The sequence below is a fragment of the Anomaloglossus baeobatrachus genome, unplaced genomic scaffold, assembly GCF_048569485.1.
Source record: "Anomaloglossus baeobatrachus isolate aAnoBae1 unplaced genomic scaffold, aAnoBae1.hap1 Scaffold_4434, whole genome shotgun sequence".
Lineage (NCBI taxonomy): Eukaryota > Metazoa > Chordata > Amphibia > Anura > Aromobatidae > Anomaloglossus > Anomaloglossus baeobatrachus.
Window position 1 is genome coordinate 17,331 of NW_027443771.1, and position 18,261 is coordinate 35,591.

Consider the following 18,261-nt stretch of genomic DNA (forward strand, 5'->3'; position numbering starts at 1 on the left):
CTCCCTAAGATGTGTCCGGCATAGGCCAGGGTGCCACTCGAGGCCCAAACCAATTCTGGTTATCGCTTCTCGGCCTTTTGGCTAAGATCAAGTGTAGTATCTGTTCTTATCAGTTTAATATCTGATACGTCCCCTATCTGGGGACCATATATTAAATGGATTTTTAGAACAGGGAGATGGAAAAAGAGCTTGCTCTGTCCACTCCACGCATTGACCTGGTATTGCAGTACCTCCAGGAACGGTGCACCCCTTCTTAACCCAGTTTCCAAAAGCAGAACTCAATTCACCTGATTCATATTAGCCCGATTTAATGAATTGGAAGAAAGCATACGTCTTCATATGCACCTCAATTTGGCCCATTCACTTTTCACACTTCCTCCTTTTGTTTTTTATCTTTCACACTTTTGACTTTCTTTATTCATCCAAATAGCAAACTCATCACCACTCAACCTGACCAACTCGGCTATGTCCCCGTGCTGCAGTTCTCTGTCTTATCTAGATCATTTGCAATTGAATGGAATAGATCCCTTTTGGACAAAGTGGATTCACCTGCTGCTGCAGTGACCACAGGTGTGATAAGATCTAGAATTGGCATCTGGTGCGATCTCTCCGCTTCCACTCCAAAGAAAGTTACCTGTTTATTCCTATCATGCATTGGTTTTTGGGGTTTTCTTTGAGTAATGATGATCTCTTTAGTAGTCTGTTGGCGCCCTCTCCTGGAGGAATAGTTTGCTTGCTCTTGGACATTCTAAAAGAGAGGTCATGATAGACATTGAGCTTCTGAGCTCAATTGGGGACAGTCATGGGTGATGAATGTTTGCAACCTACTGCGAAGCCTCATACCGCAATATAAGGAACGTCAAATACTAAGAAAGGGCGGCCTATGAAAGAATTACTACTTTCAATAAGTACACTTAAACGGCTAATTGGGAATAGAAAAACTGTAAAAAGCCCTCTGAGAAAGCCCCCCTCTAACCTTTGATAGTAAGCTTTTCTGTAGTCTGCCTGTTGATGTATTTTCCGTTTGAACTGTGCACAACATGAAGAGACGGAACACTGGCGGCTTGTCACAATGCCCCCGCTGACATCACAATAGCGCTGCTGCCTAGAAAACAAGCTGCGCAGAAGAAGTTGTTCTTTGGGTGGGAGGGTGGGCTAGTGGAAGGAGGGGGCAATCTCTTTTTTTCCCGGGTGGTAGGGGGATGACAGGAGAAGGGAAGCGGGTGGTGAGAAAGGTACAGAGGGCAGGGTTTGGGGGCTGGGAAGGAAAGGGAAAAGATTAGGGTTTGGGGATGATGAAAGGGCTTTCTACGGGTAAGGATGGCAAAGGGTGGCAGTGACGGAAAGTCAGGCAACCTGTCCTGTCCGTCTTTTTGTATCGTGAATTGGAAAGACTGCAAGGGGGAGGGGAGTTGCTTGCGCCCTAAAGGAGGAGTTATTCAGATTCATTGCAGTGGGCGGCGGCTGCAAAACGCACCATTCTTCTTGTTTTTGCTCTGCAAAGCAGCCTTTTCAAGGGTTGGCTTGGGTGACAAAATGTCTTGTGTAGGCGTGGGTTTGTCTCCCTCTCGCTCTCTCTCCCTAAGATGTGTCCGGCATAGGCCAGGGTGCCACTCGAGGCCCAAACCAATTCTGGTTATCGCTTCTCGGCCTTTTGGCTAAGATCAAGTGTAGTATCTGTTCTTATCAGTTTAATATCTGATACGTCCCCTATCTGGGGACCATATATTAAATGGATTTTTAGAACAGGGAGATGGAAAAAGAGCTTGCTCTGTCCACTCCACGCATTGACCTGGTATTGCAGTACCTCCAGGAACGGTGCACCCCTTCTTAACCCAGTTTCCAAAAGCAGAACTCAATTCACCTGATTCATATTAGCCCGATTTAATGAATTGGAAGAAAGCATACGTCTTCATATGCACCTCAATTTGGCCCATTCACTTTTCACACTTCCTCCTTTTGTTTTTTATCTTTCACACTTTTGACTTTCTTTATTCATCCAAATAGCAAACTCATCACCACTCAACCTGACCAACTCGGCTATGTCCCCGTGCTGCAGTTCTCTGTCTTATCTAGATCATTTGCAATTGAATGGAATAGATCCCTTTTGGACAAAGTGGATTCACCTGCTGCTGCAGTGACCACAGGTGTGATAAGATCTAGAATTGGCATCTGGTGCGATCTCTCCGCTTCCACTCCAAAGAAAGTTACCTGTTTATTCCTATCATGCATTGGTTTTTGGGGTTTTCTTTGAGTAATGATGATCTCTTTAGTAGTCTGTTGGCGCCCTCTCCTGGAGGAATAGTTTGCTTGCTCTTGGACATTCTAAAAGAGAGGTCATGATAGACATTGAGCTTCTGAGCTCAATTGGGGACAGTCATGGGTGATGAATGTTTGCAACCTACTGCGAAGCCTCATACCGCAATATAAGGAACGTCAAATACTAAGAAAGGGCGGCCTATGAAAGAATTACTACTTTCAATAAGTACACTTAAACGGCTAATTGGGAATAGAAAAACTGTAAAAAGCCCTCTGAGAAAGCCCCCCTCTAACCTTTGATAGTAAGCTTTTCTGTAGTCTGCCTGTTGATGTATTTTCCGTTTGAACTGTGCACAACATGAAGAGACGGAACACTGGCGGCTTGTCACAATGCCCCCCGATGACATCACAATAGCGCTGCTGCCTAGAAAACAAGCTGCGCAGAAGAAGTTGTTCTTTGGGTGGGAGGGTGGGCTAGTGGAAGGAGGGGGCAATCTCTTTTTTTCCCGGGTGGTAGGGGGATGACAGGAGAAGGGAAGCGGGTGGTGAGAAAGGTACAGAGGGCAGGGTTTGGGGGCTGGGAAGGAAAGGGAAAAGATTAGGGTTTGGGGATGATGAAAGGGCTTTCTACGGGTAAGGATGGCAAAGGGTGGCAGTGACGGAAAGTCAGGCAACCTGTCCTGTCCGTCTTTTTGTATCGTGAATTGGAAAGACTGCAAGGGGGAGGGGAGTTGCTTGCGCCCTAAAGGAGGAGTTATTCAGATTCATTGCAGTGGGCGGCGGCTGCAAAACGCACCATTCTTCTTGTTTTTGCTCTGCAAAGCAGCCTTTTCAAGGGTTGGCTTGGGTGACAAAATGTCTTGTGTAGGCGTGGGTTTGTCTCCCTCTCGCTCTCTCTCCCTAAGATGTGTCCGGCATAGGCCAGGGTGCCACTCGAGGCCCAAACCAATTCTGGTTATCGCTTCTCGGCCTTTTGGCTAAGATCAAGTGTAGTATCTGTTCTTATCAGTTTAATATCTGATACGTCCCCTATCTGGGGACCATATATTAAATGGATTTTTAGAACAGGGAGATGGAAAAAGAGCTTGCTCTGTCCACTCCACGCATTGACCTGGTATTGCAGTACCTCCAGGAACGGTGCACCCCTTCTTAACCCAGTTTCCAAAAGCAGAACTCAATTCACCTGATTCATATTAGCCCGATTTAATGAATTGGAAGAAAGCATACGTCTTCATATGCACCTCAATTTGGCCCATTCACTTTTCACACTTCCTCCTTTTGTTTTTTATCTTTCACACTTTTGACTTTCTTTATTCATCCAAATAGCAAACTCATCACCACTCAACCTGACCAACTCGGCTATGTCCCCGTGCTGCAGTTCTCTGTCTTATCTAGATCATTTGCAATTGAATGGAATAGATCCCTTTTGGACAAAGTGGATTCACCTGCTGCTGCAGTGACCACAGGTGTGATAAGATCTAGAATTGGCATCTGGTGCGATCTCTCCGCTTCCACTCCAAAGAAAGTTACCTGTTTATTCCTATCATGCATTGGTTTTTGGGGTTTTCTTTGAGTAATGATGATCTCTTTAGTAGTCTGTTGGCGCCCTCTCCTGGAGGAATAGTTTGCTTGCTCTTGGACATTCAAAAAGAGAGGTCATGATAGACATTGAGCTTCTGAGCTCAATTGGGGACAGTCATGGGTGATGAATGTTTGCAACCTACTGCGAAGCCTCATACCGCAATATAAAGAACGTCAAATACTAAGAAAGGGCGGCCTATGAAAGAATTACTACTTTCAATAAGTACACTTAAACGGCTAATTGGGAATAGAAAAACTGTAAAAAGCCCTCTGAGAAAGCCCCCCTCTAACCTTTGATAGTAAGCTTTTCTGTAGTCTGCCTGTTGATGTATTTTCCGTTTGAACTGTGCACAACATGAAGAGACGGAACACTGGCGGCTTGTCACAATGCCCCCCGATGACATCACAATAGCGCTGCTGCCTAGAAAACAAGCTGCGCAGAAGAAGTTGTTCTTTGGGTGGGAGGGTGGGCTAGTGGAAGGAGGGGGCAATCTCTTTTTTTCCCGGGTGGTAGGGGGATGACAGGAGAAGGGAAGCGGGTGGTGAGAAAGGTACAGAGGGCAGGGTTTGGGGGCTGGGAAGGAAAGGGAAAAGATTAGGGTTTGGGGATCATGAAAGGGCTTTCTACGGGTAAGGATGGCAAAGGGTGGCAGTGACGGAAAGTCAGGCAACCTGTCCTGTCCGTCTTTTTGTATCGTGAATTGGAAAGACTGCAAGGGGGAGGGGAGTTGCTTGCGCCCTAAAGGAGGAGTTATTCAGATTCATTGCAGTGGGCGGCGGCTGCAAAATGCACCATTCTTCTTGTTTTTGCTCTGCAAAGCAGCCTTTTCAAGGGTTGGCTTGGGTGACAAAATGTCTTGTGTAGGCGTGGGTTTGTCTCCCTCTCGCTCTCTCTCCCTAAGATGTGTCCGGCATAGGCCAGGGTGCCACTCGAGGCCCAAACCAATTCTGGTTATCGCTTCTCGGCCTTTTGGCTAAGATCAAGTGTAGTATCTGTTCTTATCAGTTTAATATCTGATACGTCCCCTATCTGGGGACCATATATTAAATGGATTTTTAGAACAGGGAGATGGAAAAAGAGCTTGCTCTGTCCACTCCACGCATTGACCTGGTATTGCAGTACCTCCAGGAACGGTGCACCCCTTCTTAACCCAGTTTCCAAAAGCAGAACTCAATTCACCTGATTCATATTAGCCCGATTTAATGAATTGGAAGAAAGCATACGTCTTCATATGCACCTCAATTTGGCCCATTCACTTTTCACACTTCCTCCTTTTGTTTTTTATCTTTCACACTTTTGACTTTCTTTATTCATCCAAATAGCAAACTCATCACCACTCAACCTGACCAACTCGGCTATGTCCCCGTGCTGCAGTTCTCTGTCTTATCTAGATCATTTGCAATTGAATGGAATAGATCCCTTTTGGACAAAGTGGATTCACCTGCTGCTGCAGTGACCACAGGTGTGATAAGATCTAGAATTGGCATCTGGTGCGATCTCTCCGCTTCCACTCCAAAGAAAGTTACCTGTTTATTCCTATCATGCATTGGTTTTTGGGGTTTTCTTTGAGTAATGATGATCTCTTTAGTAGTCTGTTGGCGCCCTCTCCTGGAGGAATAGTTTGCTTGCTCTTGGACATTCTAAAAGAGAGGTCATGATAGACATTGAGCTTCTGAGCTCAATTGGGGACAGTCATGGGTGATGAATGTTTGCAACCTACTGCGAAGCCTCATACCGCAATATAAGGAACGTCAAATACTAAGAAAGGGCGGCCTATGAAAGAATTACTACTTTCAATAAGTACACTTAAACGGCTAATTGGGAATAGAAAAACTGTAAAAAGCCCTCTGAGAAAGCCCCCCTCTAACCTTTGATAGTAAGCTTTTCTGTAGTCTGCCTGTTGATGTATTTTCCGTTTGAACTGTGCACAACATGAAGAGACGGAACACTGGCGGCTTGTCACAATGCCCCCCGATGACATCACAATAGCGCTGCTGCCTAGAAAACAAGCTGCGCAGAAGAAGTTGTTCTTTGGGTGGGAGGGTGGGCTAGTGGAAGGAGGGGGCAATCTCTTTTTTTCCCGGGTGGTAGGGGGATGACAGGAGAAGGGAAGCGGGTGGTGAGAAAGGTACAGAGGGCAGGGTTTGGGGGCTGGGAAGGAAAGGGAAAAGATTAGGGTTTGGGGATGATGAAAGGGCTTTCTACGGGTAAGGATGGCAAAGGGTGGCAGTGACGGAAAGTCAGGCAACCTGTCCTGTCCGTCTTTTTGTATCGTGAATTGGAAAGACTGCAAGGGGGAGGGGAGTTGCTTGCGCCCTAAAGGAGGAGTTATTCAGATTCATTGCAGTGGGCGGCGGCTGCAAAACGCACCATTCTTCTTGTTTTTGCTCTGCAAAGCAGCCTTTTCAAGGGTTGGCTTGGGTGACAAAATGTCTTGTGTAGGCGTGGGTTTGTCTCCCTCTCGCTCTCTCTCCCTAAGATGTGTCCGGCATAGGCCAGGGTGCCACTCGAGGCCCAAACCAATTCTGGTTATCGCTTCTCGGCCTTTTGGCTAAGATCAAGTGTAGTATCTGTTCTTATCAGAAACCAACAACTAGTAGCTCTCTACTCCACTTGGGTAAGATGCCTGGGTGGACGCTGGGAGCAACGACAAGGCTCAACCAGGCTTCGGCTTGGGGGAGCACCGAAGATCCCTGACCCTTGCTGTGGCCTTCTGGCTCGGAGGGACGGGGTTGATTTTTGGGGACCCTCTCCTCACGGTGGGGTCCACACGAATCCTAGCCTTTGCACTGTTTTTGGTGTGACTTCGGTCATGCATTTTTTGTGGTGAATTGGAAAGCTTCATTAAATCAAAAAAATCTGTTCTTATCAGTTTAATATCTGATACGTCCCCTATCTGGGGACCATATATTAAATGGATTTTTAGAACAGGGAGATGGAAAAAGAGCTTGCTCTGTCCACTCCACGCATTGACCTGGTATTGCAGTACCTCCAGGAACGGTGCACCCCTTCTTAACCCAGTTTCCAAAAGCAGAACTCAATTCACCTGATTCATATTAGCCCGATTTAATGAATTGGAAGAAAGCATACGTCTTCATATGCACCTCAATTTGGCCCATTCACTTTTCACACTTCCTCCTTTTGTTTTTTATCTTTCACACTTTTGACTTTCTTTATTCATCCAAATAGCAAACTCATCACCACTCAACCTGACCAACTCGGCTATGTCCCCGTGCTGCAGTTCTCTGTCTTATCTAGATCATTTGCAATTGAATGGAATAGATCCCTTTTGGACAAAGTGGATTCACCTGCTGCTGCAGTGACCACAGGTGTGATAAGATCTAGAATTGGCATCTGGTGCGATCTCTCCGCTTCCACTCCAAAGAAAGTTACCTGTTTATTCCTATCATGCATTGGTTTTTGGGGTTTTCTTTGAGTAATGATGATCTCTTTAGTAGTCTGTTGGCGCCCTCTCCTGGAGGAATAGTTTGCTTGCTCTTGGACATTCTAAAAGAGAGGTCATGATAGACATTGAGCTTCTGAGCTCAATTGGGGACAGTCATGGGTGATGAATGTTTGCAACCTACTGCGAAGCCTCATACCGCAATAAAAGGAACGTCAAATACTAAGAAAGGGCGGCCTATGAAAGAATTACTACTTTCAATAAGTACACTTAAACGGCTAATTGGGAATAGAAAAACTGTAAAAAGCCCTCTGAGAAAGCCCCCCTCTAACCTTTGATAGTAAGCTTTTCTGTAGTCTGCCTGTTGATGTATTTTCCGTTTGAACTGTGCACAACATGAAGAGACGGAACACTGGCGGCTTGTCACAATGCCCCCCGATGACATCACAATAGCGCTGCTGCCTAGAAAACAAGCTGCGCAGAAGAAGTTGTTCTTTGGGTGGGAGGGTGGGCTAGTGGAAGGAGGGGGCAATCTCTTTTTTTCCCGGGTGGTAGGGGGATGACAGGAGAAGGGAAGCGGGTGGTGAGAAAGGTACAGAGGGCAGGGTTTGGGGGCTGGGAAGGAAAGGGAAAAGATTAGGGTTTGGGGATGATGAAAGGGCTTTCTACGGGTAAGGATGGCAAAGGGTGGCAGTGACGGAAAGTCAGGCAACCTGTCCTGTCCGTCTTTTTGTATCGTGAATTGGAAAGACTGCAAGGGGGAGGGGAGTTGCTTGCGCCCTAAAGGAGGAGTTATTCAGATTCATTGCAGTGGGCGGCGGCTGCAAAACGCACCATTCTTCTTGTTTTTGCTCTGCAAAGCAGCCTTTTCAAGGGTTGGCTTGGGTGACAAAATGTCTTGTGTAGGCGTGGGTTTGTCTCCCTCTCGCTCTCTCTCCCTAAGATGTGTCCGGCATAGGCCAGGGTGCCACTCGAGGCCCAAACCAATTCTGGTTATCGCTTCTCGGCCTTTTGGCTAAGATCAAGTGTAGTATCTGTTCTTATCAGTTTAATATCTGATACGTCCCCTATCTGGGGACCATATATTAAATGGATTTTTAGAACAGGGAGATGGAAAAAGAGCTTGCTCTGTCCACTCCACGCATTGACCTGGTATTGCAGTACCTCCAGGAACGGTGCACCCCTTCTTAACCCAGTTTCCAAAAGCAGAACTCAATTCACCTGATTCATATTAGCCCGATTTAATGAATTGGAAGAAAGCATACGTCTTCATATGCACCTCAATTTGGCCCATTCACTTTTCACACTTCCTCCTTTTGTTTTTTATCTTTCACACTTTTGACTTTCTTTATTCATCCAAATAGCAAACTCATCACCACTCAACCTGACCAACTCGGCTATGTCCCCGTGCTGCAGTTCTCTGTCTTATCTAGATCATTTGCAATTGAATGGAATAGATCCCTTTTGGACAAAGTGGATTCACCTGCTGCTGCAGTGACCACAGGTGTGATAAGATCTAGAATTGGCATCTGGTGCGATCTCTCCGCTTCCACTCCAAAGAAAGTTACCTGTTTATTCCTATCATGCATTGGTTTTTGGGGTTTTCTTTGAGTAATGATGATCTCTTTAGTAGTCTGTTGGCGCCCTCTCCTGGAGGAATAGTTTGCTTGCTCTTGGACATTCTAAAAGAGAGGTCATGATAGACATTGAGCTTCTGAGCTCAATTGGGGACAGTCATGGGTGATGAATGTTTGCAACCTACTGCGAAGCCTCATACCGCAATATAAGGAACGTCAAATACTAAGAAAGGGCGGCCTATGAAAGAATTACTACTTTCAATAAGTACACTTAAACGGCTAATTGGGAATAGAAAAACTGTAAAAAGCCCTCTGAGAAAGCCCCCCTCTAACCTTTGATAGTAAGCTTTTCTGTAGTCTGCCTGTTGATGTATTTTCCGTTTGAACTGTGCACAACATGAAGAGACGGAACACTGGCGGCTTGTCACAATGCCCCCCGATGACATCACAATAGCGCTGCTGCCTAGAAAACAAGCTGCGCAGAAGAAGTTGTTCTTTGGGTGGGAGGGTGGGCTAGTGGAAGGAGGGGGCAATCTCTTTTTTTCCCGGGTGGTAGGGGGATGACAGGAGAAGGGAAGCGGGTGGTGAGAAAGGTACAGAGGGCAGGGTTTGGGGGCTGGGAAGGAAAGGGAAAAGATTAGGGTTTGGGGATGATGAAAGGGCTTTCTACGGGTAAGGATGGCAAAGGGTGGCAGTGACGGAAAGTCAGGCAACCTGTCCTGTCCGTCTTTTTGTATCGTGAATTGGAAAGACTGCAAGGGGGAGGGGAGTTGCTTGCGCCCTAAAGGAGGAGTTATTCAGATTCATTGCAGTGGGCGGCGGCTGCAAAACGCACCATTCTTCTTGTTTTTGCTCTGCAAAGCAGCCTTTTCAAGGGTTGGCTTGGGTGACAAAATGTCTTGTGTAGGCGTGGGTTTGTCTCCCTCTCGCTCTCTCTCCCTAAGATGTGTCCGGCATAGGCCAGGGTGCCACTCGAGGCCCAAACCAATTCTGGTTATCGCTTCTCGGCCTTTTGGCTAAGATCAAGTGTAGTATCTGTTCTTATCAGTTTAATATCTGATACGTCCCCTATCTGGGGACCATATATTAAATGGATTTTTAGAACAGGGAGATGGAAAAAGAGCTTGCTCTGTCCACTCCACGCATTGACCTGGTATTGCAGTACCTCCAGGAACGGTGCACCCCTTCTTAACCCAGTTTCCAAAAGCAGAACTCAATTCACCTGATTCATATTAGCCCGATTTAATGAATTGGAAGAAAGCATACGTCTTCATATGCACCTCAATTTGGCCCATTCACTTTTCACACTTCCTCCTTTTGTTTTTTATCTTTCACACTTTTGACTTTCTTTATTCATCCAAATAGCAAACTCATCACCACTCAACCTGACCAACTCGGCTATGTCCCCGTGCTGCAGTTCTCTGTCTTATCTAGATCATTTGCAATTGAATGGAATAGATCCCTTTTGGACAAAGTGGATTCACCTGCTGCTGCAGTGACCACAGGTGTGATAAGATCTAGAATTGGCATCTGGTGCGATCTCTCCGCTTCCACTCCAAAGAAAGTTACCTGTTTATTCCTATCATGCATTGGTTTTTGGGGTTTTCTTTGAGTAATGATGATCTCTTTAGTAGTCTGTTGGCGCCCTCTCCTGGAGGAATAGTTTGCTTGCTCTTGGACATTCTAAAAGAGAGGTCATGATAGACATTGAGCTTCTGAGCTCAATTGGGGACAGTCATGGGTGATGAATGTTTGCAACCTACTGCGAAGCCTCATACCGCAATATAAGGAACGTCAAATACTAAGAAAGGGCGGCCTATGAAAGAATTACTACTTTCAATAAGTACACTTAAACGGCTAATTGGGAATAGAAAAACTGTAAAAAGCCCTCTGAGAAAGCCCCCCTCTAACCTTTGATAGTAAGCTTTTCTGTAGTCTGCCTGTTGATGTATTTTCCGTTTGAACTGTGCACAACATGAAGAGACGGAACACTGGCGGCTTGTCACAATGCCCCCCGATGACATCACAATAGCGCTGCTGCCTAGAAAACAAGCTGCGCAGAAGAAGTTGTTCTTTGGGTGGGAGGGTGGGCTAGTGGAAGGAGGGGGCAATCTCTTTTTTTCCCGGGTGGTAGGGGGATGACAGGAGAAGGGAAGCGGGTGGTGAGAAAGGTACAGAGGGCAGGGTTTGGGGGCTGGGAAGGAAAGGGAAAAGATTAGGGTTTGGGGATGATGAAAGGGCTTTCTACGGGTAAGGATGGCAAAGGGTGGCAGTGACGGAAAGTCAGGCAACCTGTCCTGTCCGTCTTTTTGTATCGTGAATTGGAAAGACTGCAAGGGGGAGGGGAGTTGCTTGCGCCCTAAAGGAGGAGTTATTCAGATTCATTGCAGTGGGCGGCGGCTGCAAAACGCACCATTCTTCTTGTTTTTGCTCTGCAAAGCAGCCTTTTCAAGGGTTGGCTTGGGTGACAAAATGTCTTGTGTAGGCGTGGGTTTGTCTCCCTCTCGCTCTCTCTCCCTAAGATGTGTCCGGCATAGGCCAGGGTGCCACTCGAGGCCCAAACCAATTCTGGTTATCGCTTCTCGGCCTTTTGGCTAAGATCAAGTGTAGTATCTGTTCTTATCAGTTTAATATCTGATACGTCCCCTATCTGGGGACCATATATTAAATGGATTTTTAGAACAGGGAGATGGAAAAAGAGCTTGCTCTGTCCACTCCACGCATTGACCTGGTATTGCAGTACCTCCAGGAACGGTGCACCCCTTCTTAACCCAGTTTCCAAAAGCAGAACTCAATTCACCTGATTCATATTAGCCCGATTTAATGAATTGGAAGAAAGCATACGTCTTCATATGCACCTCAATTTGGCCCATTCACTTTTCACACTTCCTCCTTTTGTTTTTTATCTTTCACACTTTTGACTTTCTTTATTCATCCAAATAGCAAACTCATCACCACTCAACCTGACCAACTCGGCTATGTCCCCGTGCTGCAGTTCTCTGTCTTATCTAGATCATTTGCAATTGAATGGAATAGATCCCTTTTGGACAAAGTGGATTCACCTGCTGCTGCAGTGACCACAGGTGTGATAAGATCTAGAATTGGCATCTGGTGCGATCTCTCCGCTTCCACTCCAAAGAAAGTTACCTGTTTATTCCTATCATGCATTGGTTTTTGGGGTTTTCTTTGAGTAATGATGATCTCTTTAGTAGTCTGTTGCGCCCTCTCCTGGAGGAATAGTTTGCTTGCTCTTGGACATTCTAAAAGAGAGGTCATGATAGACATTGAGCTTCTGAGCTCAATTGGGGACAGTCATGGGTGATGAATGTTTGCAACCTACTGCGAAGCCTCATACCGCAATATAAGGAACGTCAAATACTAAGAAAGGGCGGCCTATGAAAGAATTACTACTTTCAATAAGTACACTTAAACGGCTAATTGGGAATAGAAAAACTGTAAAAAGCCCTCTGAGAAAGCCCCCCTCTAACCTTTGATAGTAAGCTTTTCTGTAGTCTGCCTGTTGATGTATTTTCCGTTTGAACTGTGCACAACATGAAGAGACGGAACACTGGCGGCTTGTCACAATGCCCCCCGATGACATCACAATAGCGCTGCTGCCTAGAAAACAAGCTGCGCAGAAGAAGTTGTTCTTTGGGTGGGAGGGTGGGCTAGTGGAAGGAGGGGGCAATCTCTTTTTTTCCCGGGTGGTAGGGGGATGACAGGAGAAGGGAAGCGGGTGGTGAGAAAGGTACAGAGGGCAGGGTTTGGGGGCTGGGAAGGAAAGGGAAAAGATTAGGGTTTGGGGATGATGAAAGGGCTTTCTACGGGTAAGGATGGCAAAGGGTGGCAGTGACGGAAAGTCAGGCAACCTGTCCTGTCCGTCTTTTTGTATCGTGAATTGGAAAGACTGCAAGGGGGAGGGGAGTTGCTTGCGCCCTAAAGGAGGAGTTATTCAGATTCATTGCAGTGGGCGGCGGCTGCAAAACGCACCATTCTTCTTGTTTTTGCTCTGCAAAGCAGCCTTTTCAAGGGTTGGCTTGGGTGACAAAATGTCTTGTGTAGGCGTGGGTTTGTCTCCCTCTCGCTCTCTCTCCCTAAGATGTGTCCGGCATAGGCCAGGGTGCCACTCGAGGCCCAAACCAATTCTGGTTATCGCTTCTCGGCCTTTTGGCTAAGATCAAGTGTAGTATCTGTTCTTATCAGTTTAATATCTGATACGTCCCCTATCTGGGGACCATATATTAAATGGATTTTTAGAACAGGGAGATGGAAAAAGAGCTTGCTCTGTCCACTCCACGCATTGACCTGGTATTGCAGTACCTCCAGGAACGGTGCACCCCTTCTTAACCCAGTTTCCAAAAGCAGAACTCAATTCACCTGATTCATATTAGCCCGATTTAATGAATTGGAAGAAAGCATACGTCTTCATATGCACCTCAATTTGGCCCATTCACTTTTCACACTTCCTCCTTTTGTTTTTTATCTTTCACACTTTTGACTTTCTTTATTCATCCAAATAGCAAACTCATCACCACTCAACCTGACCAACTCGGCTATGTCCCCGTGCTGCAGTTCTCTGTCTTATCTAGATCATTTGCAATTGAATGGAATAGATCCCTTTTGGACAAAGTGGATTCACCTGCTGCTGCAGTGACCACAGGTGTGATAAGATCTAGAATTGGCATCTGGTGCGATCTCTCCGCTTCCACTCCAAAGAAAGTTACCTGTTTATTCCTATCATGCATTGGTTTTTGGGGTTTTCTTTGAGTAATGATGATCTCTTTAGTAGTCTGTTGGCGCCCTCTCCTGGAGGAATAGTTTGCTTGCTCTTGGACATTCTAAAAGAGAGGTCATGATAGACATTGAGCTTCTGAGCTCAATTGGGGACAGTCATGGGTGATGAATGTTTGCAACCTACTGCGAAGCCTCATACCGCAATATAAGGAACGTCAAATACTAAGAAAGGGCGGCCTATGAAAGAATTACTACTTTCAATAAGTACACTTAAACGGCTAATTGGGAATAGAAAAACTGTAAAAAGCCCTCTGAGAAAGCCCCCCTCTAACCTTTGATAGTAAGCTTTTCTGTAGTCTGCCTGTTGATGTATTTTCCGTTTGAACTGTGCACAACATGAAGAGACGGAACACTGGCGGCTTGTCACAATGCCCCCCGATGACATCACAATAGCGCTGCTGCCTAGAAAACAAGCTGCGCAGAAGAAGTTGTTCTTTGGGTGGGAGGGTGGGCTAGTGGAAGGAGGGGGCAATCTCTTTTTTTCCCGGGTGGTAGGGGGATGACAGGAGAAGGGAAGCGGGTGGTGAGAAAGGTACAGAGGGCAGGGTTTGGGGGCTGGGAAGGAAAGGGAAAAGATTAGGGTTTGGGGATGATGAAAGGGCTTTCTACGGGTAAGGATGGCAAAGGGTGGCAGTGACGGAAAGTCAGGCAACCTGTCCTGTCCGTCTTTTTGTATCGTGAATTGGAAAGACTGCAAGGGGGAGGGGAGTTGCTTGCGCCCTAAAGGAGGAGTTATTCAGATTCATTGCAGTGGGCGGCGGCTGCAAAACGCACCATTCTTCTTGTTTTTGCTCTGCAAAGCAGCCTTTTCAAGGGTTGGCTTGGGTGACAAAATGTCTTGTGTAGGCGTGGGTTTGTCTCCCTCTCGCTCTCTCTCCCTAAGATGTGTCCGGCATAGGCCAGGGTGCCACTCGAGGCCCAAACCAATTCTGGTTATCGCTTCTCGGCCTTTTGGCTAAGATCAAGTGTAGTATCTGTTCTTATCAGTTTAATATCTGATACGTCCCCTATCTGGGGACCATATATTAAATGGATTTTTAGAACAGGGAGATGGAAAAAGAGCTTGCTCTGTCCACTCCACGCATTGACCTGGTATTGCAGTACCTCCAGGAACGGTGCACCCCTTCTTAACCCAGTTTCCAAAAGCAGAACTCAATTCACCTGATTCATATTAGCCCGATTTAATGAATTGGAAGAAAGCATACGTCTTCATATGCACCTCAATTTGGCCCATTCACTTTTCACACTTCCTCCTTTTGTTTTTTATCTTTCACACTTTTGACTTTCTTTATTCATCCAAATAGCAAACTCATCACCACTCAACCTGACCAACTCGGCTATGTCCCCGTGCTGCAGTTCTCTGTCTTATCTAGATCATTTGCAATTGAATGGAATAGATCCCTTTTGGACAAAGTGGATTCACCTGCTGCTGCAGTGACCACAGGTGTGATAAGATCTAGAATTGGCATCTGGTGCGATCTCTCCGCTTCCACTCCAAAGAAAGTTACCTGTTTATTCCTATCATGCATTGGTTTTTGGGGTTTTCTTTGAGTAATGATGATCTCTTTAGTAGTCTGTTGGCGCCCTCTCCTGGAGGAATAGTTTGCTTGCTCTTGGACATTCTAAAAGAGAGGTCATGATAGACATTGAGCTTCTGAGCTCAATTGGGGACAGTCATGGGTGATGAATGTTTGCAACCTACTGCGAAGCCTCATACCGCAATATAAGGAACGTCAAATACTAAGAAAGGGCGGCCTATGAAAGAATTACTACTTTCAATAAGTACACTTAAACGGCTAATTGGGAATAGAAAAACTGTAAAAAGCCCTCTGAGAAAGCCCCCCTCTAACCTTTGATAGTAAGCTTTTCTGTAGTCTGCCTGTTGATGTATTTTCCGTTTGAACTGTGCACAACATGAAGAGACGGAACACTGGCGGCTTGTCACAATGCCCCCCGATGACATCACAATAGCGCTGCTGCCTAGAAAACAAGCTGCGCAGAAGAAGTTGTTCTTTGGGTGGGAGGGTGGGCTAGTGGAAGGAGGGGGCAATCTCTTTTTTTCCCGGGTGGTAGGGGGATGACAGGAGAAGGGAAGCGGGTGGTGAGAAAGGTACAGAGGGCAGGGTTTGGGGGCTGGGAAGGAAAGGGAAAAGATTAGGGTTTGGGGATGATGAAAGGGCTTTCTACGGGTAAGGATGGCAAAGGGTGGCAGTGACGGAAAGTCAGGCAACCTGTCCTGTCCGTCTTTTTGTATCGTGAATTGGAAAGACTGCAAGGGGGAGGGGAGTTGCTTGCGCCCTAAAGGAGGAGTTATTCAGATTCATTGCAGTGGGCGGCGGCTGCAAAACGCACCATTCTTCTTGTTTTTGCTCTGCAAAGCAGCCTTTTCAAGGGTTGGCTTGGGTGACAAAATGTCTTGTGTAGGCGTGGGTTTGTCTCCCTCTCGCTCTCTCTCCCTAAGATGTGTCCGGCATAGGCCAGGGTGCCACTCGAGGCCCAAACCAATTCTGGTTATCGCTTCTCGGCCTTTTGGCTAAGATCAAGTGTAGTATCTGTTCTTATCAGTTTAATATCTGATACGTCCCCTATCTGGGGACCATATATTAAATGGATTTTTAGAACAGGGAGATGGAAAAAGAGCTTGCTCTGTCCACTCCACGCATTGACCTGGTATTGCAGTACCTCCAGGAACGGTGCACCCCTTCTTAACCCAGTTTCCAAAAGCAGAACTCAATTCACCTGATTCATATTAGCCCGATTTAATGAATTGGAAGAAAGCATACGTCTTCATATGCACCTCAATTTGGCCCATTCACTTTTCACACTTCCTCCTTTTGTTTTTTATCTTTCACACTTTTGACTTTCTTTATTCATCCAAATAGCAAACTCATCACCACTCAACCTGACCAACTCGGCTATGTCCCCGTGCTGCAGTTCTCTGTCTTATCTAGATCATTTGCAATTGAATGGAATAGATCCCTTTTGGACAAAGTGGATTCACCTGCTGCTGCAGTGACCACAGGTGTGATAAGATCTAGAATTGGCATCTGGTGCGATCTCTCCGCTTCCACTCCAAAGAAAGTTACCTGTTTATTCCTATCATGCATTGGTTTTTGGGGTTTTCTTTGAGTAATGATGATCTCTTTAGTAGTCTGTTGGCGCCCTCTCCTGGAGGAATAGTTTGCTTGCTCTTGGACATTCTAAAAGAGAGGTCATGATAGACATTGAGCTTCTGAGCTCAATTGGGGACAGTCATGGGTGATGAATGTTTGCAACCTACTGCGAAGCCTCATACCGCAATATAAGGAACGTCAAATACTAAGAAAGGGCGGCCTATGAAAGAATTACTACTTTCAATAAGTACACTTAAACGGCTAATTGGGAATAGAAAAACTGTAAAAAGCCCTCTGAGAAAGCCCCCCTCTAACCTTTGATAGTAAGCTTTTCTGTAGTCTGCCTGTTGATGTATTTTCCGTTTGAACTGTGCACAACATGAAGAGACGGAACACTGGCGGCTTGTCACAATGCCCCCCGATGACATCACAATAGCGCTGCTGCCTAGAAAACAAGCTGCGCAGAAGAAGTTGTTCTTTGGGTGGGAGGGTGGGCTAGTGGAAGGAGGGGGCAATCTCTTTTTTTCCCGGGTGGTAGGGGGATGACAGGAGAAGGGAAGCGGGTGGTGAGAAAGGTACAGAGGGCAGGGTTTGGGGGCTGGGAAGGAAAGGGAAAAGATTAGGGTTTGGGGATGATGAAAGGGCTTTCTACGGGTAAGGATGGCAAAGGGTGGCAGTGACGGAAAGTCAGGCAACCTGTCCTGTCCGTCTTTTTGTATCGTGAATTGGAAAGACTGCAAGGGGGAGGGGAGTTGCTTGCGCCCTAAAGGAGGAGTTATTCAGATTCATTGCAGTGGGCGGCGGCTGCAAAACGCACCATTCTTCTTGTTTTTGCTCTGCAAAGCAGCCTTTTCAAGGGTTGGCTTGGGTGACAAAATGTCTTGTGTAGGCGTGGGTTTGTCTCCCTCTCGCTCTCTCTCCCTAAGATGTGTCCGGCATAGGCCAGGGTGCCACTCGAGGCCCAAACCAATTCTGGTTATCGCTTCTCGGCCTTTTGGCTAAGATCAAGTGTAGTATCTGTTCTTATCAGTTTAATATCTGATACGTCCCCTATCTGGGGACCATATATTAAATGGATTTTTAGAACAGGGAGATGGAAAAAGAGCTTGCTCTGTCCACTCCACGCATTGACCTGGTATTGCAGTACCTCCAGGAACGGTGCACCCCTTCTTAACCCAGTTTCCAAAAGCAGAACTCAATTCACCTGATTCATATTAGCCCGATTTAATGAATTGGAAGAAAGCATACGTCTTCATATGCACCTCAATTTGGCCCATTCACTTTTCACACTTCCTCCTTTTGTTTTTTATCTTTCACACTTTTGACTTTCTTTATTCATCCAAATAGCAAACTCATCACCACTCAACCTGACCAACTCGGCTATGTCCCCGTGCTGCAGTTCTCTGTCTTATCTAGATCATTTGCAATTGAATGGAATAGATCCCTTTTGGACAAAGTGGATTCACCTGCTGCTGCAGTGACCACAGGTGTGATAAGATCTAGAATTGGCATCTGGTGCGATCTCTCCGCTTC

At 46.3% G+C, this 18,261-nt stretch overlaps 12 non-coding genes and 1 pseudogene across 12 annotated transcripts; all 13 read left to right on the forward strand.

The window, feature by feature from the left end:
* Positions 1-61: 61 nt before the first annotated feature.
* On the forward strand, positions 62-252 carry LOC142279907 (U2 spliceosomal RNA). The gene has a single exon (XR_012742314.1). It is a non-coding gene; the product is annotated as a U2 spliceosomal RNA (small nuclear RNA).
* Positions 253-1,638: 1,386 nt separating this feature from the next.
* LOC142279908 (U2 spliceosomal RNA) lies at positions 1,639-1,829 on the forward strand. The gene has a single exon (XR_012742315.1). It is a non-coding gene; the product is annotated as a U2 spliceosomal RNA (small nuclear RNA).
* A 1,387-nt stretch (positions 1,830-3,216) lies between these two features.
* LOC142279909 (U2 spliceosomal RNA) lies at positions 3,217-3,407 on the forward strand. Its single transcript, XR_012742316.1, has one exon. It is a non-coding gene; the product is annotated as a U2 spliceosomal RNA (small nuclear RNA).
* Positions 3,408-4,794: 1,387 nt separating this feature from the next.
* Positions 4,795-4,985, forward strand: LOC142279910 (U2 spliceosomal RNA). Its single transcript, XR_012742317.1, has one exon. It is a non-coding gene; the product is annotated as a U2 spliceosomal RNA (small nuclear RNA).
* A 1,387-nt stretch (positions 4,986-6,372) lies between these two features.
* LOC142279922 (U2 spliceosomal RNA) lies at positions 6,373-6,510 on the forward strand (annotated as a pseudogene).
* A 143-nt stretch (positions 6,511-6,653) lies between these two features.
* Positions 6,654-6,852, forward strand: LOC142279920 (U2 spliceosomal RNA). Its single transcript, XR_012742326.1, has one exon. It is a non-coding gene; the product is annotated as a U2 spliceosomal RNA (small nuclear RNA).
* A 1,387-nt stretch (positions 6,853-8,239) lies between these two features.
* Positions 8,240-8,430, forward strand: LOC142279911 (U2 spliceosomal RNA). The gene has a single exon (XR_012742318.1). It is a non-coding gene; the product is annotated as a U2 spliceosomal RNA (small nuclear RNA).
* A 1,387-nt stretch (positions 8,431-9,817) lies between these two features.
* Positions 9,818-10,008, forward strand: LOC142279912 (U2 spliceosomal RNA). The gene has a single exon (XR_012742319.1). It is a non-coding gene; the product is annotated as a U2 spliceosomal RNA (small nuclear RNA).
* A 1,387-nt stretch (positions 10,009-11,395) lies between these two features.
* Positions 11,396-11,586, forward strand: LOC142279915 (U2 spliceosomal RNA). The gene has a single exon (XR_012742321.1). It is a non-coding gene; the product is annotated as a U2 spliceosomal RNA (small nuclear RNA).
* Positions 11,587-12,972: 1,386 nt separating this feature from the next.
* LOC142279916 (U2 spliceosomal RNA) lies at positions 12,973-13,163 on the forward strand. Its single transcript, XR_012742322.1, has one exon. It is a non-coding gene; the product is annotated as a U2 spliceosomal RNA (small nuclear RNA).
* Positions 13,164-14,550: 1,387 nt separating this feature from the next.
* Positions 14,551-14,741, forward strand: LOC142279917 (U2 spliceosomal RNA). The gene has a single exon (XR_012742323.1). It is a non-coding gene; the product is annotated as a U2 spliceosomal RNA (small nuclear RNA).
* A 1,387-nt stretch (positions 14,742-16,128) lies between these two features.
* LOC142279918 (U2 spliceosomal RNA) lies at positions 16,129-16,319 on the forward strand. Its single transcript, XR_012742324.1, has one exon. It is a non-coding gene; the product is annotated as a U2 spliceosomal RNA (small nuclear RNA).
* A 1,387-nt stretch (positions 16,320-17,706) lies between these two features.
* Positions 17,707-17,897, forward strand: LOC142279919 (U2 spliceosomal RNA). Its single transcript, XR_012742325.1, has one exon. It is a non-coding gene; the product is annotated as a U2 spliceosomal RNA (small nuclear RNA).
* The last annotated feature ends 364 nt before the right edge of the window (positions 17,898-18,261 follow it).